This window comes from Microtus pennsylvanicus, chromosome 12, assembly GCF_037038515.1.
Source record: "Microtus pennsylvanicus isolate mMicPen1 chromosome 12, mMicPen1.hap1, whole genome shotgun sequence".
Lineage (NCBI taxonomy): Eukaryota > Metazoa > Chordata > Mammalia > Rodentia > Cricetidae > Microtus > Microtus pennsylvanicus.
Genome location: NC_134590.1, coordinates 59,992,695 through 60,020,115, shown reverse-complemented (window position 1 = coordinate 60,020,115; position 27,421 = coordinate 59,992,695). Strand labels below are relative to the sequence as shown.

Sequence of the window (27,421 nt, the reverse complement as noted above, 5' to 3'; positions counted from 1 at the left end):
CACTGTACTGAGGGGATGTGTGAGTAGCTTGCTCCTTTACATGCTGGAGAGAGTAAAGGGTTCTAGCCAGCATGCCGGTGCAGATGACAGACTGGATGGGGCCAGTTGTGGGACTGTGAATAAAAGATCAGGCTGCCTTTCCTTCATCCCCAGGCCTGTCCCTGTCTGTGGGAGGCCAGTGCTGCGTAGGACTTTCCCAGCCTTGAGAGACATGTGCAGATGTGCAGATTCATCTCAAAGAGGATGAGGTTGGATTTCTTCTTATTGTCATTTGCCCCCTTGTGACCCTGTGAACTTCCTAGGAGACTAGGTGAAGATTTGCCTCTTCTGGGGAGTCCAGGCCCCAAACTCCATGTAATTATTGTGAACTGCCTTACCTGGTGGTTCTCAAGTGCCGGGAGCGGTAGCTGTCCTCACTCCCTCTGCACGGTGGAGCTGGGGATCCGGTGGGCAAGTGGAGGGTTTGGAGGTGATCTGGGTGACATAGCACTGGAGCAGAGCCTGTCAGGAGGGTGGCTTTCTCTTCCAGCCTCTGAGCCCTGCAGACAGAAGGACAGAAAGTTACTTTGGGAAGCATAGCCTTGGCCATCCTGGGACTCCTGTGCCCTGACACTGGTCATTTGTGTGGACTGGGCTGGCAGGATGCAAGGGATGCATGAGCCAAGGGTGGCCTCTCTCCTCCCCAGAGTTCAAAACAGGTCATATCTGACATGATGGAAAGGAGCCCATGTCAGGGCCGGAGCAACCTGGGCTTATATGTGGGCCCGCTCTGTGCTCTTTCTTGGTCCATCCTTTCTTATGGGAGGTGCTGTTTTCTTCAGCTGGGGCGTGTTAGTTATATACATACACATTGTCAGGTCAGTGCCAAGAGACAGGCCATTGCCCCTAGAGGGAAATGAAAGGTTGGCAGAATGTTCAGCTGAGGAATGGCTTTCCAGCCAGTGGATTCCACAGTGGCCTTCCATCCTGCACCCCACCCCCATAAGTGAGAGCAGAGGGCATGGGGCTTTCCAGCCTTGAGGCTGTAGAGAGCAAAGACAGCAGTGTTTTCGGGTGCTTGCCTTTGCGAGATAGGACTGGGAATTCCCGCTGGCATCTGTGTGCCTGTGTTTGTGTGTGAGTCTCTGTCCACGGAGGAGTGATTATGGTTCTTTTGGGAGCCCGGAGATAGCGATGCAGCGCCCCCTTTTCTGTTTTTGCTTATTAATGATAATTCCCATCCTGTTCAGTTATTGAATGCCTGCATCACTTTGCAAGAACATTCCAGGAAAGCATCACCACTTAGTAGAGGCACAGATGGAGTCACATAGTGACTTTCTAAACTCAGGACTTGTGACACAGTCATCAGACAAGCGCTGACTCTCGGATCTGTCCAAGGGATACAGTTGGAGCTTGGGTGACTCCAGCATCTTGAGAGAAGTCTGGACCTGCCCTCGAGGCCTCTTGGTTGGGCGAGTCTGCACAATTTAGTATGTGAGGGTTTTCTCTTATTTTCCTGGTCTTCCACACAAAGGAATCCTGGCAGGGGAGAAATGGCTGTGTCACAGCAGGCTCTGCAGAAGCTCACCATCCTCCTGCCTCCGCCTCCTACATGCTGGGATGACCTAAATGGTGGCAGATTTCTAAAAATGTCTTATTGTGTGTGTGGAGGGGGAGGTACATGTACCATGACTCGTGGGTAGAAGAGGTCAGAGGACAGCTTTGTGGGATGAGTTTTCTCCTTCCACATTTACGTGGGTTCCAGGGATGAAATCAGGTCTCCAGACTTGCCAGGTAAACAACTTTACCTGCTTTTCTGTCGCCTGGACCCTTGTGGTGCTGTTTGGCTGTGGTGATGACTGAAGTGTCTGGTGCTGGTGCTGGTGCTAGTAATGTTGCCTATTCCGGTCCTGGTGCTGTTGATGCTGCCTGTGCTGGTGCTGGTGCTGATGATGCTGCTGGTGATGGTGATGGTGCTGGTTCTGCTGCCGGTGATGGTGATGGTGCTGGTGATGCTGCCAGTGATTGTGCTGGTGCTGGTGATGGTGCTGGTGATTGTGCTGGTGCTGGTGATGGTGATGCTGCCGGTGATGGTGCTGGTGCTGGTGATGGTGCTGGTGATTGTGCTGGTGCTGGTGCTGGTGATGCTGCCGATGATGGTGCTGGTGATGGTGCTGGTGATTGTGCTGGTGCTGGTGCTGGTGATGCTGCCGGTGATTGTGCTGGTGCTGGTGCTGGTGATGCTGCTGGTGATGGTGCTGGTGATGCTGCTGGTGACGGTGCTGCTGCTGGTGATGAATTGCTCTGCTGTTTACCTCGCCAACTGTGGCTCTCAGCAGCCTCGCAGCACTGCCTCCTGCTGTACCCTGAACCCCACTGTTGTCCTTTGCACATCTGCCTCTCTGCCCTCTCCCCAGGCTGTGACTCTCAACCTCTGTTTGTGTCTCCAGATGGTTAGGTGACCATGAGCTTGGCCAGCTCTAGGCTGGTTAAGTTGTCCAGGACAGGAGCTCTGGTTTGCTTGCACCTGACAATTTAAGTCTCTCTCTCTCTTCTCTCTCTGTCTCTCTCTGTCTCTCTCTCTCTTCCTTCCTCCCTCCCTCCCTCCCCCCCCTCACACACACACACACACACACACACACACACACACACGGTTCTATGGTGCTATAAAAATTGCCATAAACTGAGTGTCTTAAAACAGAATTACATTTCCTCATGTTCCTAGAGACCAGAAGTCAAGGTCAGAGTATGGGAGGGCTGCTCACTTAGAGGGTTTGGGGAAGACCCTTCTTTCTTCATCCAGTGTCCAGAAGTGGTAGCAGCTCTCTGGTTCCTCGGCTTGTGGGTGCCCTACTCCACTCTCTGCTTCCTTGTGCCTGACTCTGGGTTTCTTCTTGGAAGGACGGTAGCCACTGTGGATTTGGGCCCCAAACCAGCATACCTCACCTTAACCAGTGGCAGCTCTGTGGTCTTGTCTCCTCATGAGGTCATATTCCAACTGGAAGGACATGAATTTTGGGGGAAACCCTGTTGAATCCAGTTTATATGTACCTCTTTATTATGTGACAGTAACATTATTGAGTGTTCATCCAAGCTTGGTGCCATTGGCCTGAAATTCCCTTTGACTTTGACCTCCAAGACACTGAGAAGATGTTGAGCCGTGACCTCTTGACCTTTGTATGCCTGCTTATCTCCTCCCTTAGGAACCCCAGGTTCTCTTTCTGCGCCTTTGCCTTTTTCTCTTTGAGATGAAAATTATCCACAGGAAGAAAGTGACTGCATGCACTGTTGCCCCTTCAGCACAGCGGCCCTTGGGGCTCTCCATCACTCACGTGCCTGTGGGGATGTTTTTGGGTGGTGCTTTAGAGAAAGGTGAGTCTCACTGCCCACTGGCAGAGACCATAAAGGCAGCTGAGGCTGGTGTGTACAAGACTCTTGGGAAGGTGGCTAAGCTGGAACTCCAACCCCCAATGCCTGGCTCTTGCTTGCTTTGGTGACCTGTGCCCTTGTCTCCAAAGAAGGTAAGGACAGCGAGGGATCTTGGGCTGTAGGCAGTCCGTCTCAGAGAGCATTTGGCTCTTATTGCTGTAGAACTAATGGCAGATTATGGAGTTGTGGTCATTGGCCAAGAGTGTGGCTCACCAGATGGTCATAGCAGGACCAACAGGTATTGCAAGTCACAGTTGATGTGGAAATGTGGCTCCCCAAAGCCAGGCATTGGAGAATAGACCCAGGGTGGAGCTCAGAAGGACTTTGGCCTTCAAGGAAGAAGAGGGTGCAGAGCTCCTAGAAGCTGCTACAGTTGGAAGCTGCAGAGAAAGGCAGAGGAGAGACTTGTGTTTGCATCAGCTATGCGAGTCTCATTTCAGCAGCTGCTCCCTGCATCACCGTGACGAGCTGGGCCGGAGTTGGAAGCTCACAGGTAGTGTCTGATTTGTAAGTGTAAATGTTAGAAGGGAATACACAGCTGACTGTTAGCTGTGCAGGCATTGGGATCACAGCAGCTTCGTCTGAATTCTGAGTTCTGTTAGCTCGTTATATCACGGATGCTGTCAATGGGCAGGCACCAATATGAAGGGGCGATGCTGCCAGGAACGTGGTGACATTGCAGTGCATAATCGTCACACAGGGAAAGACGGCATGGTGGAGCCACACAGGACATGCCCATGTTTGCTTGCTGCAGGTCTCTTCTGAGATCAGGTGTGCTGGTTAGCATTTGTCAGCTCGACAGATACTTAGTCATATTTGGGAAGAGACAACCTCCAAGGAGAAATTGCCTCTATCAGATTGCCCCGTGGGAACTTTTTCTTAATTAACAATGGGTGTGGGAGGACCCAGCTCACCATGGCTGGTGCCATCCATGGGCAGGGAGTCCTGGGTTATATAAGAAACCAGGCTGAGCAAGCTATGGAGAACAAGCAAGTAAGCAGTGTTTCTCCATGGCCTCTGCTTCAGTTCCTGGTTCCAGGTTTCTACCTCGTCTTCTCTTCATGATGAACTGTAATTGGGACATGGAAGCCAAATAAACCCTTCTCCCCCAAGCTGCTTTTGGTCATGGTATTTACCGTAGCAATAAAAACCAAACTAGAAACAACAGGCTTTCTGCCTGCCTGGCCTTGTGCTGGGCACGTGGTATGTCAGCAGATCCTGTCAAACAGTTGTGGGTCGATGGATCCACCAGACATGGAGTTCTTCAGCACCCGTGTGCCAAGCACCGGAGACCTCATCACTGTCTGTGCGGCTCACAGAGCAGACCCGACATGGCGGCGGTCAATGTCTGCTTCCCTGTAACATCCTATGATGCCACTGTGCAGAGAAACCGGTGTGCAGCAATGTAGGTTGTGAGGTTGGAGTGTGGCTCAGAGGTGGAGCACTTGCTTAGCACCCACAAAGCCTGGTTTAGCCCCTAGCAGAGCAGTTCTTGACCTGTGGCTTGCGATCCCTTTGTGGGTTGAACAACTTTTATGGGGGGGGGGCCAAGATCATTAGAAAACACAGATATTTTTTCATTATGATTCAGAACAGGAGTAAAACTTACAGTTATGAAATAGCAACAAAAATAATATTATGGTTGGGGGTCACCACAGCATGAGGAACTGTGTTAAAGGATCCCAGCATTAGGAAGGTTGAAAATCATTGCTGAAACATCACAGAAATTTGATTCCCTGCACTATAGACATAGCAACAAAACAGAAATTTAGGCAGCCAAGCCCTGCTTCCAGATGTGACCATTTTTTTCCTCTGGGGTGGGACCTGAGAGAGTTAACTTTAATTCTAAACTGGACATAGTCTAGAATCACCTAGGAAGCGATTATGTTAATGAGCGTGTTAATGAGTGATTGCCTCGTCAGGTAGTCTGTAGGCATGTTTACGGGAGATTGCCTTGATTATGTTAAGTGAAGTGAGATGAGCGGTCGTCCACAGTGAGTGGCACCATTCCCTAGGCAGAGGATTCTGAGCTGTGTAGAATGTAAGCTGAGCTGAGCACAGCTCGCATCCATTGTCTGTGGTTGACTGGCTGTGACCATCTGCTTCCAGCTCCTGCTCCTTGACTTCTCCACGATGGACTGTAACCTGCAACTGTGAGCCAAATACACCTTTCTCCCCGAGATACTTTTATCAGGGTGTTGTTTGTTTGTTTGTTTTTATCACAGCAGCAGGAGCAGAAACTAAGGCAGACCCAGCAGCTCATTGTGATAAGCACACCAGGGATTGGAGAGGCGGGATGATAGCTCAGAATCTGAGAAACAGAGCTCCAGTCCCACAGCTTCACGTTCTCCAGGTGTTCCCCCAGTGTGGTCAGTTAGTGGCTGGCACACCTGAGCTGGTTTGCTTTCTCTTCGGGGATGGCTGTGTCTCCTCTTTGTGGACTAGGGTCGCTGTGGAGGGACGCTCTGGACAGGAGTGGCTACCTATCTGTGTGCCTCTTGATATTAGAGAATCAGACGTCATTGCTCCTGATGTAGCGTCAGCCTGCCTCCCTAACACGGACACCAGATATCTTCCCGTCACACGCTGGCCAGGTGTGTATTCACCACTGAGTTACTTCTTGCCGCCTGAGACAGACTTTACGCACTAGACAAAAGAAGAAGGCTGCTTAGAAGCTGGCTCCAGTCCAGCTGCTCCTCTCTTCTCTCCTGCCTGTGTGTCCTGTGCCAGCTGGTTTTGTGGAGCTGTGCGAGGTGGGGGTTGAGTGGGGCCTTTGAAGAATGAATAGGAATCCTTCTCATGGAGCAGGAAGAAGGACCCAGTGCACAGCTGCAGGTACAGGGCTGGGTCCAAGGTTCATTCTGGCTGGGGCGAGGCCTCGGCAGTAGGGTGGAGAATAAGGAAATTGATGCTAGACTGATAGAGTCCAGGAGGCGGGCTGCAGAGTTGGGTGTGACTCTGGTGTGCGGTGTGTAGTGGAACAAGCGTACTAGAGGCCTTGGGAGGCTGATCCAGTTCCTGAGAATCTACCTTATTCCCACTTTCTAGGCGGAAATGTACCCCTCCCCCAGCCCGTTTTCAGGCCGCAGACGTCTGACAGACTCCTTGCCTAATTGCTCAGGGCACAGAAGGCTTCCTTTCAGCTCTTTGGCTTGCGAAGTGAGGACTTGGAAGGGGATCCGTCTGTTGCCTCTGCAGGAAGCCCCCCTTCCCTCTGAATGCAGACTGACACCCTAGTGGGTTTCCACAGAGTAGTTCTGATATGCAGTGGCTGAATTATTAACATAGTGCAGCAAGCTAAGATGCAGGCAGATTAACCACTCTGCACGGCTATGCATTTGCTGGTCATCTCTGCGGCCACCACCTCCTGCTTCACTCTGTCCCTCCTGCTCCCAGAGCCCAAGCCCGAAAGCAGATCCTTCAACTTCCCCAGAGCACATGTCTGCTCCTTCACACCCGGGCAGCAGGGCTGTGGGACCAGACACAGTTTGGGTGGGCTACCAAGATGGGCCTGGCACTCTGTGGCTGCATATCATATGCTGTGTACAAGCCCCTGGGCTAGACTTGGTACGTGCAAGTATGGATTGCAGACTTGGAGAGCTGGCACTGGGAACGCCGCTACCCCGGGGTGCTTTCTAGTGAGATTGACTGCTTCAGTTGGTCCGAGAAATCTTAGGGCTCAAGAGACTAGCTGTTTCATCTCAATACATAGTGTGTACTAGGAAGAATGTACCTGGCCTGTAAACTCATGAAATGGTGCAAAAGGCGCGCATAAATATTTTAGGGTTGCCCAAGTATCTGTCTGCCGTCAGACTCTGAGCCGTACACTAACACTGAGTGACATTTTAGGAAGATTGATTTTAAAAAGTAACCCAGGGGCTGGTGAGGCAGCGCAGTCAGTGAAGCTTTTTAATGCAAGCGTGGGGACCTGAGTTTGGATTCCCAAAACTCACATAAAGAGCTAGGCACCGTTGTGTGCCTGATATCCCAGGGCTGAGGAGGCAGAGATGGGAGGATCCCTGGGGCTCCTGGCCAGCCAGTCTAGCCAATCAGTGAACTCCATCTTCAGGGAGAGATCCAGGTTCAAAGAAACAGAATGGAGAGTGATAGAAGACACCACTGACCTCCGGCCTCCATATGCACACATGTGTATCTGTGCACCTACACAAACACGTACACATATGGAAGACACTGATGACCTCTGGCCTCCATATGCACACATGTGTATCTGTGCACCCACACAAACATGTACACATACGGAAGACACTGATGACCTCTGGCCTCCATATGCACACATGTGTATCTGTGCACCCACACAAACACGTACACATACGGAAGACACTGATGACCTCCGGCCTCCATATGCACACATGTGTATCTGTGCACCCACACAAACACGTACACATACGGAAGACACTGATGACCTCTGGCCTCCATATGCACACATGTGTATCTGTGCACCCACACAAACACGTACACATACGGAAGACACTGATGACCTCTGGCCTCCATATGCACACATGTGTATCTGTGCACCCACACAAACACGTACACATACGGAAGACACTGATGACCTCTGGCCTCCATATGCACACATGTGTATCTGTGCACCCACACAAACACGTACACATACGGAAGACACTGATGACCTCTGGCCTCCATATGCATACATGTGTATCTGTGCACCCACACAAACATGTACACATACGGAAGACACTGATGACCTCCGGCCTCCATATGCACACATGTGTATCTGTGCACCCACACAAACACGTACACATACGGAAGACACTGATGACTTCTGGCCTCCATATGCACACGAGTATATATGTGCATCTGCACAAACATGTATGCATATAGAAGACACCAGTGACCTCTGGACTCTACATGCACACGTGTATATATGTGCACCTGCACAAACATGCAGACACACGCTAAGTGAATGCTGGATTGGAACATGGCCCAGTGGTGGAGTACTTACCCATGCACAACACCAGCCCTCTGTCCCCAGCGGCACACACACAAGAGGAAGTGCCTTTGCATTGCTGTGACAGTGTACCTGAAAGACGCATGTTGGATAACCATTCTAGAAGTTTCGGCTTAGGGAGACAGCATTAGACGTGGCAGCAGGAGTGAGTGGGGGAAAAGGGGGAGAGGGGGACGAGGGAGGCTCCAGTGGTCACAGTAATGGCAGTGACAGCAGCAGCTGCAGGTGGTTAGGGAAGGCACCTGGGCCTGCAATATCTTTACTGTGTTTGCCTCCACTTTCCTGCTTATTCTCGAAATAGCGCTGTGGGCTAGGTGTGACTATTTAGTCCCATTTTGCAGATGGGGAAGATGAGGTCTAGACAGGAAACAGAAGCGCAAAGGTCTTGCCTCATACACTTCACTTTGCTGTCCAGCCTCCGTCCATTTTCATGCAGCCTTCAGAGCACTTGGAGTGTGAGTGACAGGTAGTCATGCAAACAGGTAGCCCTAGCCAGGAGAGCTGTAAGGCTCAACCTGGAATAAACACAGAACAGCCAGGTGGAGGTGGGAAACCCCAGAACAGGCACCTAGGGGAGGTGGTGTTGAAGCTCACTGGCTGGGCTGAGGGTGCTCGGTCTGGTAGACTGTGAGCAGTGGGTATTTAAGGGGAGTCACCTGGGTAGAGATGGAGGCACATGAGGCCACCATGTACCTGGAGTACGTAGGCAGAGGCCTCTGGTTAGTAAGGAAGACAGTATGTAATCTTAGTCCTGTCATGGGAGTCATAGGATCTTGTGAGGTCCCATGAACTCTCTGGGTCTCTCTTTCCCATAAGTTACAGGATAATGATACAATGTATGGAATGAGGGAGGTGATACACACTTTCTGGGGTCACTCCTTGTGTGTGATCTGGTGTGGACATGTCACAGCTAGGATGAAGGTGTTGAGCTGGGAAGTTAGTTGATGGAGCGTGTTGGCTACCAGGCTAGAACACCTGGACTATAGCTGCCGATGCGGTGAGATGGCAGGCGGAAGGAATAGAGGCTTCTGGGGCAAGAGCCACTTTATATATTCTTAGCCTTTTCTTTCTGGTTGATCGAGGGCCACAAGGACTGTGTACATACAACACATGTGTGTGTGCATGTAAGAGAGAGATAGAAACGTGTGTGTGTGTGCGCGCGCGTGTGTGTATGTGTGTGTGTGTGTGTGAGAGAGAGAGAGACAGAGAGAGAGAGAGAGAGAGAGAGAGAGAGAGAGAGAGAGAGAGAGAGAGAGAGAGAGAGAGAGATCTAAGCTTACTAAGGAGAACTGCTACTTTGGTGTGGACTGGGGACCTTGTGGAGACATCAGTACTGTGTGGCTGTGTGGATGGAGGCAGCCACGGAGAGGCTGTACAGCACACTCTGTCTTTTTGCAGAGGTATCCAGGGAGACAGATTTTCAGAATTGCCTTCCCAGATATGCCTTTTAATGATTTTATATCCTACTGATGGCATCAGAGTGCTATCAGTGGGTTTCAGGAGGAAGCCAGGGAGATGCTGAGATAGACGCCTCCAGCTTGGGATCAAGATGGGCTGGCTGAGTGCAATGTCATTGCTTTGGAGGTGGGCATCTATTCCTGGAGGTAGAAACTGCTCTGCTCAGCAGACAGGCCATGAGCTGCTGTGTCAGGCCCTGGGCGGGGCTCTGGGGATGCAGAGGTGGGCCCTTTTCTCATGATGCCCGAGAGAAGCCCATGCAAGTGCAGTGGAGGGTCTTACATAGACCACCCTGAGTGCCAACACCATTTCCCAGCCCCTGAACACGGGCAGCCAAATCTTCCGCTCTTTATTGGAAATAGATTTTTTTCCTCACATACTATATCCTGATTATGTTTCCCTTCCCTGTACTCCTCCCAGTTCTTTCCCACATCCCATCCCATCCCATCCATATCCGCCTCCTTTCTGTCATTGTTTCTAATGAGAAAACAAACAGGATTCTAAGGGACTATAACATGATAACTATAATATAGTATAATAATATACAATACGATAAAGCAAAAACTTCCACATCAGGAAAACAAACCAAACCAAAGGAAAAGAGTTCAAGAAAAGGCACAAGAAACACATAGACACAGAGACCCACTAGTTCACACTCCCAGGGATTCCGTAAAAAACCATGAAACTGGAAGCCATAATATCTGTGCGAAGGACATCCCAGTTCTGGCTGAATGTTCCAAGATCTCTCATTCTCTGTATATTGTCTGGCTGTGGCTTTCTATATTTGTTCCCATCTGCCGCAGGAGGAAGCTTCTCCGGTGACCAGTGAGCAAGGCACTAATCTCTGAGTATAGAAGAACGACCTTAGGAGTCGCTTTATCACTGCGTTTTTCGAGTAGAAGAGTAGGTTTGGTTTTACCTTAGATTCCTGAGCTATCTAGTCTCAGGTTCTTGGTCACCCAAGAAGTGTTGGGTATGGGTTCCGTTTCTTGGAGTGGCCTTCAGTCAAATCAGACATTGGGTAGTTACTCCTCTAAGCTTTGTGCCTCCATTGCATTAGCGTATCTTGCAGGCAGAACACCATTATAAATCAAAGGGTTTGTGGCTGGGTTAGTGGTTGCATTTCTCCTTTGGTAGCATGCACAGTACCTTCCTATACCAAAGATGCTAGCACGTAAGGGTGAAGGCTCTATAAGACACCAGCTTGAGCTCTCATTGTTCAATGGGTTGTGTAGGTGTTGTCTTCAGCAATGGGGCCTTGCTGTCAACTTGTGGAGAGTAGCCTATAGTCTTGGAAATAGCCTGCATTGTTTGGGGAGTAGGTTCCCGTGGAACCCCTTTGGCCAACAACTCAATTAGTTGTAACCCAGTTTTGGTAGGGAAGCTTTATTTGGTGACAAGAGATGCACAGTTGGGGTCCTGTGTCCCTCATTATTTGGCAATTTTATTTAGATCACTTTCATATATATGATATATGATACATGATACATGATATATATATATATATTAGGAAGTATCTACTGTCTTAGGTTTCTATACTATCCCTCAAATGGCCCATACTTTTATCTTTCTCTCCCCATATTCCCACCCTTGTTCCCACCCCCTGCAACTTGGTCCTCTCATTCACTGGTCTCTCCTCATCCATCCACAATTATCTATTCGGTTTCCCTTTCCTAGGAAGATCTATCTACCCCCTCACCTCTAGTCCATTGCTCTGTACCTAATCTCTGTGGTACTATGGTTTGTAGCTTGGTTATCATTGACTCAACAGCTAATATCCACATAGAAGTGAATACATGCAGTATTTGTCTTTCTGACCCTGGGTTACCTCACTTAGGATGACTTTTTTTCTAGTTCCAGCCATATCTGTCTGTGAATTTCATGATTTTATTAAAAAAAACCCAGCTGAGTAATATTCCCTTGTGCAAATGTACCACTATTCTTTTATGCATCCATCTTCAGAAGTTTTTAGTTTCTGCTGTTGTGAATAAAGCAGCAATGAATGTGGCTGAGCAAGGGTCTCTGTGATGGAATAAAGTATCCTTTGGGTGTGTGCCCAAGAGGGGTGTAGTTGGACCTTGAGGTAGATTGATTCCTGACTTCCTAAGGAACCACCACGCTGATTTCCACAGTGGCTGTACAAGTTTGCACTCTTACCAACCATGAAGGAGTGGTCCCCTTATTCTACATCCTTGTCAACGTGAGCTGCCACTCGTGTTATTGACCTTGGCCATTCTTACAGGTGTGAGATGGAATCTCAGAGTTGTTTTGATTTACATTTCCCTGATGGCTAAGGATGTTGAGCATTTCTTTAAGTGTTTCTCAGCCATGTGAGGTTCCTCTGTTGAAAATTCTCTGTTTAGATCTGTACCCCATTTTTAATTGGGTTATTTGCCTTCTTGATATCTAGTCTTTCGATTTCTATGTGTATGGTGGCTATTAACCCTTTATCAGATGTGTAGTTGGTATAAAAAACTTTTCCCATTTTGTAGGCTGCCACTTTGCCCAAATAGTGTCTTTGTCATGGAGAGCTTCTGAGCTCCATGAGGTCCCATTTATTAATTCTTTATCTTAGTGCCTATGCTAACAGAGCTCTGCCTAGAAAGTCTTCTGTGCCAATGAGTTCTAGGCTCTCCCTCAGATTCTCTTCTGTCAGGTACAATATATCTGTTTTTGTGTTGAGGTCTTTGATTCATTTAGAGTTGAGTTTCATGCAGGGTGATCTGTATGGATCTATTTGCATTCTTTTACATTCAGCCATCCAGCTCCATTTTTGTAGGATGGCGATCCAAAGACCAACCAGCAGGACCAAAGTAGGAGTTGAGAGTCTGTATTAAGTCCGAGCTACTGCCTGGAGAGAAACGCTTCTCACAGAGCAGCCCCGCATGCATATTACAGGAAGTAAGTTTAAAGACAAAGAACACAGAAGAACTACATCCTGGTTGGCAGTTGCCGGGGGAAGCAGGCAGTCTAAGGGGAGCCAAGAGCATGCAGTTATCCAGGGTATTTTGACCCCAAGTTTTTAGAACAACGTTGGGCACTCTCCCACAGAACATTTCCTGGCAGCGGTGGTGGGGGGGTGGTGGATTAGTTTCAGTTTGAACAAAGATGGTTCCAGCTGAGACAAGATGGAGGAACCTTTGCCCTCTTGCACGCTTGTTGGAGATGCTGTCTTCTTTATTTTTTCCAGTGTATTTCTGGTTTCTTTTTTAAAAAAAAAACCAGGTTTCCATAGGTATGCAGATGTATGTCTGGGTCTTCAGTTCTATTTCGTTGACCAATGCGTCTGTTTTGTGTCAACGCGATCCTGCTTATTTTTATGTTTATGTATTTATTTATTTTTTTTACTATAGTTCTGTAGTACGGTTTGTGATCACAGATGGTGAACCCTCCAGCAGTTCTTTTATTATTTTTTATTATTCAGGATTGCTTTTGCTCTCCTGGTTTTTTCCCCTTGTGTTTATGTGTGTTTCCTTATGAAGCTGTAAATTGTCCTTTGAAGATCTGTGAAGAATTGTGCTGGAATTTTAATGGGACTTGCATTGAATCCATAGATTGCTTTTGGCAGGGTGGTCATCTTGACTATATTAATTCTACTGATCTCTGAGCATGGGAGATGCTTCTGCCTTCTGATATATTCCTTTATTTTTTAAAGTTTTTAATCACACAAGTTTTATCACTTACTTGGTTAGAGTTACCCAAAGATTTTATATATATATATATATATATATATATATATATATATATATATAAATTGAAGCTATTGTGAAAGCTGTTGTTTCCCTAATTTCTTTCTCAGTATGTTTTTCATTTTGATATAGCAGGGCTACTGATTTTTGTGAGTTAATTTCATGTCTAACTACTTTGCTAAAAGTGTTTATTATCTATAGGAGTTTCCCAGTGAAATTTTTCCAGACACGGACACACACACACACACACACACACACACACACACACACGTTTATATCATATTATCTGCAAATAAAGATACTTTGATTTCCTCCTTTCCTATTTGTTTTTTAATTTTTATTTCACTTTATGTATATTGGTGTTTTGCCTTCATTTCTGCGTGAGGGTATCAGATCCTCTGGAACTGAAGTTATAGACAGTTATGAGCTGTCATGTAGGTGCTGGGAATGGAACCCAGGTCCTCCATTCCAACTTGTATACCCTTGATCTCTCTTTCATTTCTATTATTGTTCTAGTTAAGACTTCAAGACTATTTTGAATAGGTATGGAGGGAGTGGACAATCTGGCCTTGTTCCTGACTTTAGTAGAAGGGCTTTGAGTTTCTCTACATTTAACTTGGTGCTGGCTATGGGATTTCTGTAAAGTACTTTTATTATGTTTGGGTGTATCCCTTGTATCCCTGACCCTTCCAAGGCTTTTATCAAAGGCCTTTTCTGCATCTAATGAGATGATTATGTGCTTTTTGTCTTTCAGTTTGTTTGTATGGTGGGTTATATTGACTGATTTTCATATGTTGAACCATCCCTGCATCTCATAGATGAAGCCCACTTGGTCATGGTGGATGATGATCTTTCTGATTTATGCTTAGATTCGATTTGCTAGTATTTTGTTGAGCTTTTTTTGCATCTATGTTCATAAGGGAAGTTGGTCTGTAATTCTTTTTCTTTGTTGAGTCTTTATGTGATTTGGGTATCAGGCTTTGTAAAACGAATTGGGCAGAGTTTGTTTCTGAGGTGTATTGGCATTAGCTCTTCTTTGAAAGTCTGATAAGATTCTGCACTAAACCCATCTTGCTTTGGGCTGTTTTTTTTTGTTAGATTTAATGACTGCTTCTATTTCACTAGAGCTTATATGTCTGTTTAAATTGCTTGTCTCATCTTGATTTAATTTTGGTAAGTGGTATGTATTGAGAAAATTATTGATTTCTTTTAGACTTTTCAATTTGGAGTACAGGTTTCTAATGTATGTCCTAATGGTTCTCTGGATTTCCTTAGTGTCTGTTATGCCCCCCTTTTAATCTCTAATTTTGTTAATTTGGATCTTCTCTCCCTGCCTTTTAGTTAATTTGAATAAGGGTTTGTAAACCTTACTGGTTTTCTCAAAGAGCCAACTGCTTTTCACTGATTTTTTGTATTGTTTTTGTTTGTTTGTTTCTATTTTATTGATTCCAGCCCTAAATTTGATTATTTCTTGCCATCTATTTTGGGATTTGATTTCTTCTTTTTGTTCTAGAGCTTTCAGGTATGTTAAGTTACCAATATGAGTTCTCTCCAATTTTTTTTTAAAGTAGGCACTTAAGGCTATGAAATTGCCTTTAGAATCACCTTTATCATATCCCATGTTCGTTCCTTTCTGCTCACTTCTAGAAAATCTTTAATTTCTATCTTGACCATTTTCATTTATTAGTGAGAAGTTCAGTTTCCTTGGGTTCACAAACTTTCTGTGGTTATTTTTATCCAGCTTGAATCTGTGGTTGTCAGATAGGATGCAGGGTGTTAATTTCAATTTTCTTGTATCTTTTGAGATTAATTGTGTCTGAGTCTATTGATAAATTTGGAGATAATTTCCATCAAGTATTGAGAAGAAGTTTTTTTCTTGTGTTTGGTGAAATGTTTTGTAAATGTGGCAGGTCTAATTTGGTTTATAGTATCAGTTAACTCCATCATTTTTCTGTTTGGTTTTGGTCTGGATAACCTGTCTGGTGGCGAGAGTAGAGCATTGACGTTTCCTACTATCAGTGTGTGAGGGACAGTATGTGATTTAAGCTGGAGTGATGTTTCTTTTATGAACGTTGGTGTCCTTGTGTTTGGTGCATAGGTGTTAAGAATCTCAACATCCTCTTTGGGGATTTTTCCTTTGATGAGTATATAGTGTCTTTCCCTATCTCTTCTGGTTTGGCTTGAAGTCTGTTTTGTCAGATATTAAAATGGCTACACCAGCTTGCTTCTTAGGTCCATTTGCTTGGAATAACTTTTCCATCCTTTAACTCTGAGGTGATGTCTATTCTTGATATTGAGGTGTGTTTTTTGGATGCAGCAGAAGTTTTCACATTCATTCTGTTAGTGCCTTTTTGTTGGGGGAATTGAGACCACTGATGTTGAGAGATATCAATGACCAGTGTTTGCTGATTTCTGCTAGTTTGTTGTTGTGATAGTTGTAGTGGTGGTGTGTTTCCTCTCTTTTAATTTGTTCTGGAATTATTTATTCTGTGTTTTCTTGGGATGACTAACATCTTAAGGCTTAAGTTTCCCTTCTAGCGCATTCTTGTAGGGCTTTATTTGTGATAGACATAGCTTAGATTTGATTTAATGGTGAAATATTTTATTTTCTCCTCTAACGTGATTGAAAGTTTTGTGGAGTATAGTAGTCTGGGCTGGCATCTGTGGTCTCTAAGAGTCTGTGAAGCATCTGCCCAGGCCTTTCTGGCTCTGAGAATCTCCATTGAGAAGCCACTTGTTAGTCTAATGAGTCTGATGTTTTATGTTCCTTGGTCTTTTTCTCTTGTAGCCTCTGAATATTATTTCTTCCTTCTGTAGTTTAGTGTTTTGATTATTGTGTGCCAAGGGGACTTTCTTTTCTGGTCCAATATATTTGTTGTTCTGTGTGTTTCTTGTACCTTTATAGGCATTTCTTTCTTTAGATTAGGGAAATTTTCTTCTGTGATTTTGTTGAAAATATTTTCTGGGCCTTTCATCTGGCTTCCTTTCTCTTCCTCTATTCCTATTATTCTTAGATTTGATCTTTTCATAGTGTCCCAGATTTCCTGGATGTTTTATGCCAAGATTTTTTTTAAAGATTTAATATTTTCTTTGAGTGAGGTATCCATTTCATCTGTGATGTCTTCAATGCCCAAAAGTCTCTCTTCCGTCTCGTGTATTCTATTAGTGAGACTTGCCTCTGAAGTTCCTGGTGAGTTCCTAAATTTTTCATTTACAGATTTCCCTCAGTTTGGGTTTCGTTTGTTGATTCTGTTTATACTTTCAGGTCTTGAACTGTTTTATTTATTTCCTTCCACTATGTGTGTTTCCATAAAATTTTTAAAGAGGATTTATTTATCCATTTTATCTTTAAGGATCTCTGTCTTATTCATAATGGCTGTTTTAAGGTCTTTGTTTTGTGCTTAAACTATGTCAGAGACTTCTGTGGTAGGGTGTCTGGGCTCTAGCGGAGACATATCGTCCTGGCTATTGTTGATTGCTTTTTTTATGCTGTCGTCCAGGCATCTGGCTTCACGATGATTGTAATTCTAGGAGCTGATATTTGTTCTTGTCTTGGGTGGGTGGGTATTTTGTTCGTCAGTTTCTGTTGCCCTCTCTGGTTCTTAGAAGGGTGTGGGAACTCTTTGTTATTTAGTAGAGATTCTTCTGGAATCTTACTAGGTGTGACCGCTAAGGTTTTGGTAAAATATGTTTCTAGGTATTGGGAACTGACACTTAGGAATGGGGGTGGGCTCGGGGGGGGGGGAGTTCACAGAGAGAGGAAAGTAGGGTTTTCACCAGGATTGGCTTAGTTTCCTGTGAATAGGGGCAGAGAGTGAGGAGAAGCCACCATGGGTAGTCGGCTTCTGAGCTGGGAATGAGACTGGGGAATTGGATTTGGAGAAGAGGAGGGAGAGTGAGGATCTGAAGCTGGCCTGCCTGCTCTGCTGGCCTACTTTCTTCCCTGACAGGCTTGGCTGGTGCCTTCCCAGGGAATGCCTGCTGGAGTTGGGGGCTGGGATAACAGGATGAGTGGGAGGGAGATTGGAGGAGAAGATCTATCTGCATGATCTGCTGGAGATAGGGGCAGGCAGGGAGGAGAGACTGCACCAGGTTGTCTTCTACAGAACTGGGGGTGAGACTGGGGGATTGGGTTTGGAGGAGAGGAGGGAAGAGGTGAAGATCTGCAGTTAGTGTCCCCTGCAGGAGTGCTGCCTCATGTTTTAGAGGCAGCTTCCCCTTCTTCATCAAGGTGGGCTCTGGATGATGGTGGGGAGTCCCTCTGAAAGCGTCTAGAGACATCTGAGCTCGTGCAGACGGCGTTGACCACACTTGGTGGCCACTTGTCTCCTGATATAGGGGAACTGCAGGGCTTTAGCAAAGCAGCTGTGGGCACCCCTGTCTGTCCTGTTCACGGCTTGGCCTCTGGCAGGTGCTGTGTGGACTTTGGTGGTGTGCTCCGGGAAGGAATGTGTGTGACACTGGCTTTGGAGGACTTGAGTGCAGGTGCGAGGTGACATAGGGAGGAAGAATCGTGGTGAGAATAGGAAAACGGGCAAGAGATCAGAGTTGGAGAGTGTTCTAGCAAGCTGTACCTGCCTCGGTCCCCTCACCAGGGCTGCTGCTTACATAACCTAGAGGAAGGGGGGTCTTGTGCAGCTGGTACATTCAGGGCTTCTGGACACTTCCGGATTGTTTCCTTCCTGAGCCTTAAGAAGCATCCCTTTAGGATGGAATGTTGGAAATTCTACACAGTTCCAGGCCTGGGAATGGCCATGGCACACACAGTTTGCAGATAAGGTACAGGGATGCCGTGACAGTGCTAGGGACAGCAAGAAGCAAGACCCACAGGCCTCCAGTCTGGGGACTTTTGCAGCTCCCCTGTGCCTTCCTCTGTCCTCTTTCCCAGGACACGCTGATGGGCCTAACTAGGAAAAAGAAGATGATGTTGGCTCCTGATCCCCAAGCAGCTGACTGCCCCTTGGTGGCTTGCTTGCGGAAAGCCTTGGCCATGTGTGTTTCTAAAGCTATGGGCCGTAGAGAAGTGACGCTGTTGTGTGCTTCCTGCAGCCCAAGCAAAAGCCTGAAATCCTCATTTGTTTAGGAGAAACAAATGCAAAATGCCAGTTTCCTGCACAGGCAGGTCTGCTGGGCAGGAGGCAGCAGCAGGGGCTGGAAGTCAGCCAGCCTTTGGGCCCTGTTGCCAGGCGATGCAGTCGCCGCGTTCTTGGTCTGAGAAGGGTACACTGTGGCCATATGATCATCACATGGAAGCTAGTATTCAGCTCGGAGTTTGCTGGAGTCGATCAGGTCACGTGGTCAACTCCTAAGGTCGATGAGGTAGATACCAGCTAGAGATAAAGGACCTGGTATTGGGACCCACTCCTCTGCAAGGCTGAGTCGCACTCATAAAATTGTTTCTAGACCTACAGCTAAGGACAGCTTAATAACCCAAACTGGGGGAAAGGCACGCGTGGTCTTGTACATGGATGCTACCTTGACTACGGGTAGAAACTCATGTGAATGCTAGGAGGGTTGGTGACGGGAGGAAGATTTCTACTGGCTTGGTGTGGTGTGAGCAGGATGTTCTGGTGCCAGGGAGCTTCCAGGAGTAAGGCTGAGAGATATGTTGAGTGTGAGAAGGGCTTGTGTTCCTGGAGAATTGTGGGTCTGAACCTATGAGGCACCTCATCTCCCCTCCTCTCCACACTTGGCTCTGTCGTGGAATTTCAGAATTCCCATAGTGCACACTGCCAGCCCAGAGCCATCCCAAGTTTGAGGTCTCCCTATGCCATGCTGTCCCTAAATTTGCTGAATGCCAGAGACTGGCAGGTCCCAAGAGCACAGAGCTAAGGTGAGGAAGGAGAAGTTAGAGAATGTGAACTTGAGGCAGGCAGGGGTTTCTATGCTAGGACCAGCATCTGGCACATGGGCGAGCTCAGTCAACCTTGGCTGAGTGAATGACTGACGGACTGTGTGGAACAAACATTATTGGTGACTCGAGCTCCATTGGCCAGCGTGGCATCCTAAAGGGAGGCACAGGGCAGATTGATGAAGCTTTTGGGGAGGAGATCTGTGATCTGTGGGGTATGACCCTCCCTCTGAGAGCTGTCCTGGGCTGGGAATATGCTCAGAAAAGCCCATAATAGGAACGGGGAGCTGAGGTGTTTGCTTTTGTTTATTGCACGGTTCTGTTTCTAATATTTGGCTGAGGACTTGGGTGTCTGCTTTCATCTTCGGTTTCTTCCATGGTGATGTCTCTGGTGATCACTGTAGTCCTGGTGTCGTAGGGTGTTGGGGAAGTGGTCCTTCCTCTACTTTTGGGAAGACTTTGCTACAGGTTCTTCTTTAAGTCCCGATTTAATCCATCCTCCCACTGAGGCCTGCCTTTTCTTTGTGTCTCGGTATTAGATGTGTTAAATATGTCATAGCACCTGCCTCTGGTGTGGCCATTTCATCTCAGCTGTGAAGGAGCAGCGGCAAGCCTGGGCTCCGCACTAGTTTGCATTAGCTCTGCAGCCCCTCCCACATCCAGGACGAGCCGGTCTGAAGGCTGTGTTTGCCTTGAGCTGACCTTGGCTGACCTTGTGACTGCCGTCTTCCTCAGTTTCCGCTGACTCTGTGCTCTAGGCTGGGCCTGGCCAGTTTCTCCCCTCACATCCTGGGGCGCATCCCTGCTGAACAGGGAACTCTCGTCCAGAGTAGTCACCTGGATAGTAGAGCAGAGAGAACAGGACCTGGACTCCTGAGCTCCTGTCCTTCCCTGCTGCCCAGAGGGACACCTAGACTTTGTCAGGAATGGACAAGCTAGTGCGGCACAGCAGCCTAGAAAACGACGTCAGTTTAAAAGTGAGTTCTGGTCCAGGGAGATAGCTCGTCAGGTAATGAAGACCCAAGTTTGGATTCCCATCACCCGTGTAAAAGTCCGGTATAAAGATCTGCACCTGTAACTGTGGGGGTGGAGGATGGAGGGGTGGAGACAGCAGGGTCTCGGGGATTCTAGCCAAAGCTCTGAGCTCTAGGTGCCGTGAGAGACCATGTGTTACCAGAGTAGGTGGAGAGTAATAGAGGAAGATGCCTCGTGTTGATCTCTCTCTCTCTCTCTCTCTCTCTCTCTCTCTCTCTCTCTCTCTCTCACACACACACACACACACACACACACACACACACACACACATATTAGGGGACACAGAAGTTTATTTTCATCCCCTTTTTCTGTGTTTCCTGGAGTTCCTTACAGGGAGCATACTTGATTTTTTTTAATATTTATTTATTATGTATACAATATTCTGCCTGTGTGTATGTCTGCAGGCCAGAAGAGGGCACCAGACCTCATTACAGATGGTTATGAGCCACCATGTGGTTGCCAGGAATAGAACTCAGGACCTTTGGAAGAGCAGGCAATGCTCTTAACCACTGAGCCATCTCTCCAGCCCCGAGCATACTTGATTTTTAAAATGAGGGGAAGTTGGTTAATACCTTCCCAAACCCCAGCTCCTCTCCACGGCATTGAGTTCTACTCAGTCCCTTTCCAGGGTCCCAAGGCTGAAATGGTCCCCCACACACACCAGCGAGCCCCAGGATCAGTTCAGGGACCACTTTCTATGTGATGCAGAAGTAGCTCCTGCTCTCCTGGGAAGAGGCTGTGGAAGTTATCTTTGGGTTGGGATGAAGGAACTATCCTGGGGGTGTGACTGGGGAGAGAGTGCATACAGAGGCCAGGTGCTGGGGAGACAGACTGCTGCCCTCTGTTCTGAAGGGATCATGAAGTATGTGGTCAAAGTTTGCTTTGTAAAGCAGTGTGATAGGAGGAGCCACACGGAGTGCACCTCGTGGTATTGGTAGCTGCCTCTTTTATATGGTTCTAGCAAGATAGCTGCACTGGCTAGAGGGTGTGATTTCTGCCCTTGCATACACCCAGACGTGAGGCTGTAGTGTGCTCAGGGCTTGGGTCTCATGCCCTTGGCTTTAACTTCTCTTAGCTCTTTGATTTTAGCCTGGGCTTGAACGTGGGATGCTCCTGCCTCAGCCTCCCATGTATTCTGAGATTACAGGCCTGTTCCACCAAGCCTAGCTATGTGCACCATTTTTGAGCATCAGCCTGATATCCGATACTGCTCTGAGGACCCGTGCACTTCAGCAGGTGCTTGTGGCTCTTGGCTGGCAATTGTCTTGATTGCAATTGCTTGTTTGTGTCTTTTTCATGTGCAAACAGGATATGATGGGGATACCATTTCTTCCCTGGCCTCTGCTTCCAGAGGAAAATACCATTCCTGCAGTGCTGAAAGGGAATATTTCAAAACTGAACATGAGAATAGATAGGCTAGATCACAGGTTCCCGGGGCCTGCACCGAGCTGTCCGTCAGAGCGCCTCTGCTGGTGTTGAAGGGACCAATGGTTCCCTCCCTGCTTCTCTGTCCCTTTCAATGTTTCTTAGCTCCCCATGAGGCTGTTAGGTGACAGTCTGAAATGGTTAGCAGTGACTCTGTGCTTCCACGATAGCCACCCCGCAGGTTGGGCAGTGGCACTCCCAGATGAAGCTGGAATGGGTTCTGGGTGGGATTTCAAGCCAAGGCTGGCTGTGGTCGCAGACCATTGCTGGTTGATGCCTTCCCTGGGGCGGGGATGCCTGCTCAGTGGCCTGTGGAGACTAGGCTATCTTCCTCCGTGGAGCACTATGTAGAAGGCTTTTGTTAAAGCTGGGCATGGGCAGGGCCAGCCCTAGGCTGGGGCTACTCTGCTAACGTTCTATTGTGTTATCTGTGAGAATGACCTTTTTAGGCTGGGGCATCAGCAGCAGGAGGTCTCTCGCAGTCTTGGAGATGGGTGGTTTGAGGTCGGGTATCTGGGCATTACTCTGAAGTATGACTTGGGTATGAACCTTAGCTTGCAGATGGCACCTGCCCTGTGTCCTCCCACAGTCCTTTCTCTGAGTATTAGGATTCTGATCTCCTGTTCTTAGGAAGACAGTAGGCTTCCCTCCTGACCCCATGTATCCCCTGTAAGGCTTGTCCTGATGTCATCTTATCCCGAGGTCCTGGAGGTCCTGGAGGTTCTCCCTGCAACAGATGAGCCCGACAGAGACTCAGTCTAGCTCTTACACCAGGGCTTCATAATGAAGAAGGTTGAGTGATGTGGCCTGGCCACCTGAAGTCCAGACACAGGTCTACCTACCTGGGGCTTGTGCTCCATCCATAACGTGTGTTCATGAAGGAGGTCATCGGTGTGACACATGGATGACAAGAAATGCATCTGTTTCCCAGGCACCTGTCTCCTCGATGCTGGGCAAGCCCTGAGCCAGCCCCTGCGAAGTCAGGACCAGCACAGTACTGGCTGCCCCAGAGCATCTTGTCTAGTGGTAGAGACAGGTTGGTACCAACAGTGTGAGCATGTCAGAGCTGTGGAAAGGAAAACAGGAGCGTGGGTGGACAGGAGACGCTTCCCGCCCTGCAAGGGGTGGGGTGGCATTGGTAAATGTGCACTAGGCAGGTGACATCTGAGTTGAATTCTGAAGATGGGTAGATGATAAGGAGAAGGCAGGCAGGTCAGGGAGAGCTTGCTAGGCATGGCATAGTCTAGCTGTGCCAATGAAGGAAGCTCGAAAGGACAGTTCGGGTTCATTCAGAGTCCTCTGCTGCAGGCTGCCTGGGCCTGCCTCCTGAATTCAGGAGCCCAGATGTCCCTGTGGCCCTGTCACCACCTCAGCAAATAGTGTAAGGTTTTGCTAGCCTGGAAGAATAGTCAAAGGCTTTAAACCCCTCAGTCCATAATCGCTCACACGTCTTTGGTCCAAGTATGGCCACATGACCCACTTCTGCAAAGGAATCTAAGAAGTGTAGGGAACCACGTTGGGGATTTACAAGGCATACCCTAGGAGCACCTTTTGCAGGCAAGAGAGCACAAGAGGGCTGGCATCCCTGGCCCCAGAAGCCTCTGCCCTGCTAGAAAATCAATAAAGACTCCCCTGCCCCAGGGTGTATCACCCACATGAGCACCAACCTCATGTCTGGAAAGTGAACCTGTGGAAGGCGGAAAGCTTCAGGGAGTCATGGACTCTGTGGCAGGAGGGGTTGAGTCATGACCAGCCCTGTAATTTGCTTCTTCTAAACAACTGGGCTCAGCATTGGCCACATCCCTCTATGGCCTGCCTGCCTTCCCTCTGTCCCTCTGTCCCTCCATTTCTCCGTTTGTCCGTCCGTCCCTCCCTCCCTCCCTCTCTCCCTCTCTCCCTTCCTCTCTCTTCCTTCAGAGTATGATGTGGAGTGCTTCCTTTTACATGGGAATGGAACAGTTGTGGTTAGCATCAGTTGTTTGAGCCTTGCAGAGTGCTTGCTGACTGTTATTGTCCATGAGATTGAGGGACAAGTGATGCTGGGGGGGGGGGCAATGAGTGGGAGGGAGACCTTGCCAGCATTGTCTTCATGCAGGTGCATCCCCAGCGGACAGTGTCTGTGTTGACGGGCTTTGTGCACTGGGGTTTTACAATCCAGCGCTGTCTTGTAGACAGCAAATGATTGGGTCTTATTTTGGATCCACTCTGCCAGTTTCTGTTTTTGTGAGTGCATCTAAAGCTTTTTCTCCTTGTGATCCCTTTTTGCTGGAGTAATTTTCACAGGACCCCGGGTTTAAAGGTATATAGAACAAACCCCAAAGTCAAACACTTCCTGATAGTAATTCGTAAGAAATATACATTAAAACAATTCTTTCCTGTTCGCATAATTTTGGCATTTATTAAAGATGAAAACAAATTTTCATATTAATGATCAGGATGGGCCTTTTGTTTCTACTCAAGGAATTAAATGACAGCTGAATATTTGACACTGAGCGATGGAATAGGACACCTCTGATACATTTCAGAGCTGACTAAAATTTTAATTTCATAATCCTGAAAGCTTCAGATATCACTTTGCATAATTACATACCGTACCGAATAACAAAAGCAGGTTTAGGTCCATTTCAGAAGTTGTTGTAAATTCTATCCTAATTGTGAGTCAGAATTCACTGAATGATTCTTTATGAAATACGCTAGCAACACAAACAGCAGTTAAGACATTTTTGCTATGTTTATTTATCATATGTGTGTGCACATGCGAGGAGGTCAGAGGGCAACTTGCAGGAGTCTCTTCTTGCCGCTCACTGTGAAGGTGCCAGGGACTGTGCGCAGCAAACACCCTTGCCCACCTGGTCATTTTGGGGGCTCCAAATAGTGTTTTTAAAAATCCAACATTCTAACATGACACAACAAAGATACACTAATTTGATATTCACATGCTCAACACTGAGGGTAGGAATATTTAAAAAGCTTCTGATTTTCTTATTGGAACCACTCTGCTTCGAGACGAGCAGAAAATACAGCAGTCGTGAGATGCAGCCAGGTGCTCCCTGTAGCCTCAGCTGGCGTTCGTAGTGCAAAGTGCTGTGTTCAGAGCCAAGGCTGCAGTGACGCCATGGGATTATGGTTTGATTTTGAATTAAGTTTGGGGTCTTATACATTCAGATATTATTGTTGTCAGTTTCCCCCTGGCGGCCACATGCAGTTGCAGGACCCTAACATGGGGCAGTGGCCTGCTATTGAGGCCACCGTGCTCTGGCTGGTTGAATTAGATAGAGCTGATGTAGCTACCCTGTGTCTGTCCATTTAGTTATTGTCCCTGTTGTTGAATCTTCTTTGTAACTGATTTTGTCTTCTACTCTCTTTCTGCCTTTTGTAGCTTAATGTTTCCATTTTCTTTTAAGAGGAGCTCAAGTTGTTCCTCTCTCAAAACCAGGAGCCCTACTTAGTTTGCAACAAATAGCTATAAGTGGTCAGAGTCCAGTTTGGATGAACATAATATTGGCATGGGTTCTGCTTAATCTATAGCAGAGATTCTCAACCTTTGGGTCATGACCCCTTTGTGGGGAACGACCCTTTCACAGGGGTCTCCTAAACCTATTTGAAAACACAGATATTTACATTATAATTCATAACAGTAGCTAAATTACAGTTATGAAGTAGCAACAAAAATAATTTTATATTTGGGGGATCATCACCATATGAGGAACTGTGTTAAAGGGTTGCGGCATTAGGAAGGTTGAGAACCATTGCTCTATAGTATGTTGTGGGTCTGGCTTCCTCTGAATGCTCCCCACCTCCCACTCCTTGGCACCCAGCCCCCAGCAGCCTGTCCCTGAGCTACAAGCACCCAGCACACCATTCTTTCAGCTCCAGCAAACTGTCAGATTGTCAGATCAGTTAAGAATAGAAAGTGCAAGTTTTTATTGTGTTTACTTATCCTTTTCTAGAGCGCTTTCCTTTTTGTGTAGATTATAGTTTTAAATTATTTTATGTTTTTCACTTGTTCATTCTCCGCTTTAGTCTGAGGTCTATTTTTGGTTTTGTAGACGGTCTCACTATGTAGTCTTGACTGGTTTGGGACACCTGCGTAGCCCACACTGGCCTGAAACTCAGACAATCCACCGGCCTCTGCCTCCCGATGCTGGAGTTAAAGGCGTGCACTGCATGTCCAGTTAGACGGAGTTTTTGACTTCCATCCACATCATTGTACCTCTCTTTGAAGCATTTCTCTTATTAGCCATCTTAAAGGGGAAGTCTGCATGGTGTCTGATTCTCTGGTTTTCCATCTCTGAGGTGCAATTTTTCAGGTGACTGAATGACAGGTTGACTTTTTCCTCTAAACACTATTTTGTTCCATTCTTCTTCACGTCATTTTTTTTCAGAGATGTTTGCTGAATTTTTATCCTGTTTCTCTGTAACCAAGATATTTCCCCCAGTCTTGTTTTTGGATTTTTTCCCCTTCATCTCTGATCACCTGCAGCTTGCATATGATATACTCAAGTGCAAAATCAGTTTGCGGATCAACGGTTTGGTGTCTGATATTAGTTTGTGGAGACTACACACTACTTAAGATAGTCCTGAGGTCTTCTTCTCTCTCTTCTGTTCCCCCTGTGTTGGCTATTTTTATGTCAACATGACACAAGCTAGAGTCCTTTGAGAAGAGGAAACCACACTTGAGACAACGTTCCCACCAGATTAGCCTATGAGTAAACCATTAAGTGTGGGTTACTCCACGGTCTCTGCATCAGCTCCTGCAGCTCCTACCTCCAGGTCTTTGCCCTTCTTGAGTTCCTGCCCTGACTTCCTTCAGCAATGGAGCGTGATGTAGAACTACAAGCTGAAATAAAGCCTTTCCTCCTACAGTTGCTTTTGGTGTGTTTGATCACAGCTATTGACCCAGCTAATACTTTCGGTGTTCTGCTGGAGAAACTGCCCCGAGACCTTGGACGCTCTGGATCCCTTTGCCATTTGTGTTTCCCGTCACGTCTCAGTGTGAACATACTATGTTAGTATCTGTGAGCTCACAGCCTCTCTGACATCTCTTTATCCTTTCCTGCATTTTTCGTCTTTGCTTTCAGGCCATCTGCTCTTACATGCTGTCTACTTTTTCCTCCGGGGCCCTTTGCATGGAATTCAGAATTTCTTTAAAGTCTAAGCCTGGGTCTACTCTTTGATGCTTTTCCTTCAGTATGCCTTATTTCGTTTTCTTGAGAGCTGGGCCTGGTGCAAAGGACCTGGGACTAGTACTCAGGAGCTGGCCTCTGCTTCTGGCTGCCTGTTGGGCATCGCTTTGTCCTGTGACCCCAGTTCTCTGACAGATCTAACAGATTTTCTTATTTTCATTTTGTTTATCTATCTTTGGACTCCAAGTTTCTTATGGTAGGACCAGAAACTATAAATTTACTTCCTTCTCTACCTTCCCTTCTTTCCTGCATCCTTCCCTGTAATGTATCATCCCCATTCCCACTGGGCATCACTTCAGTAAGGTGGCCATGGGGTGGGTAATGGTCTTGTCCTGACTGGAGTGTGTCTTATTTTGGGCTCAGCAGGGTGGGGGTGGTTAGG

General features: G+C 47.2%; 1 protein-coding gene across 11 annotated transcripts in view; it reads left to right on the top strand.

Annotated features, from left to right (window-relative positions):
• Jakmip1 (janus kinase and microtubule interacting protein 1) overlaps positions 1 to 27,421 on the top strand; it is a 120,550-nt gene that overhangs the window by 34,262 nt on the left and 58,867 nt on the right. Inside the window, exon 1 of one of the 11 annotated variants that reach the window (XM_075943731.1) lies at positions 3,765 to 3,901. The exons of the other annotated variants lie outside the window; for them this stretch is intronic. The gene's annotated coding sequence lies outside the window, so the exon portion shown is untranslated. Of the gene's footprint in view, positions 1 to 3,764; positions 3,902 to 27,421 lie in introns of those variants that run through there. 11 annotated transcript variants of the gene reach the window in all.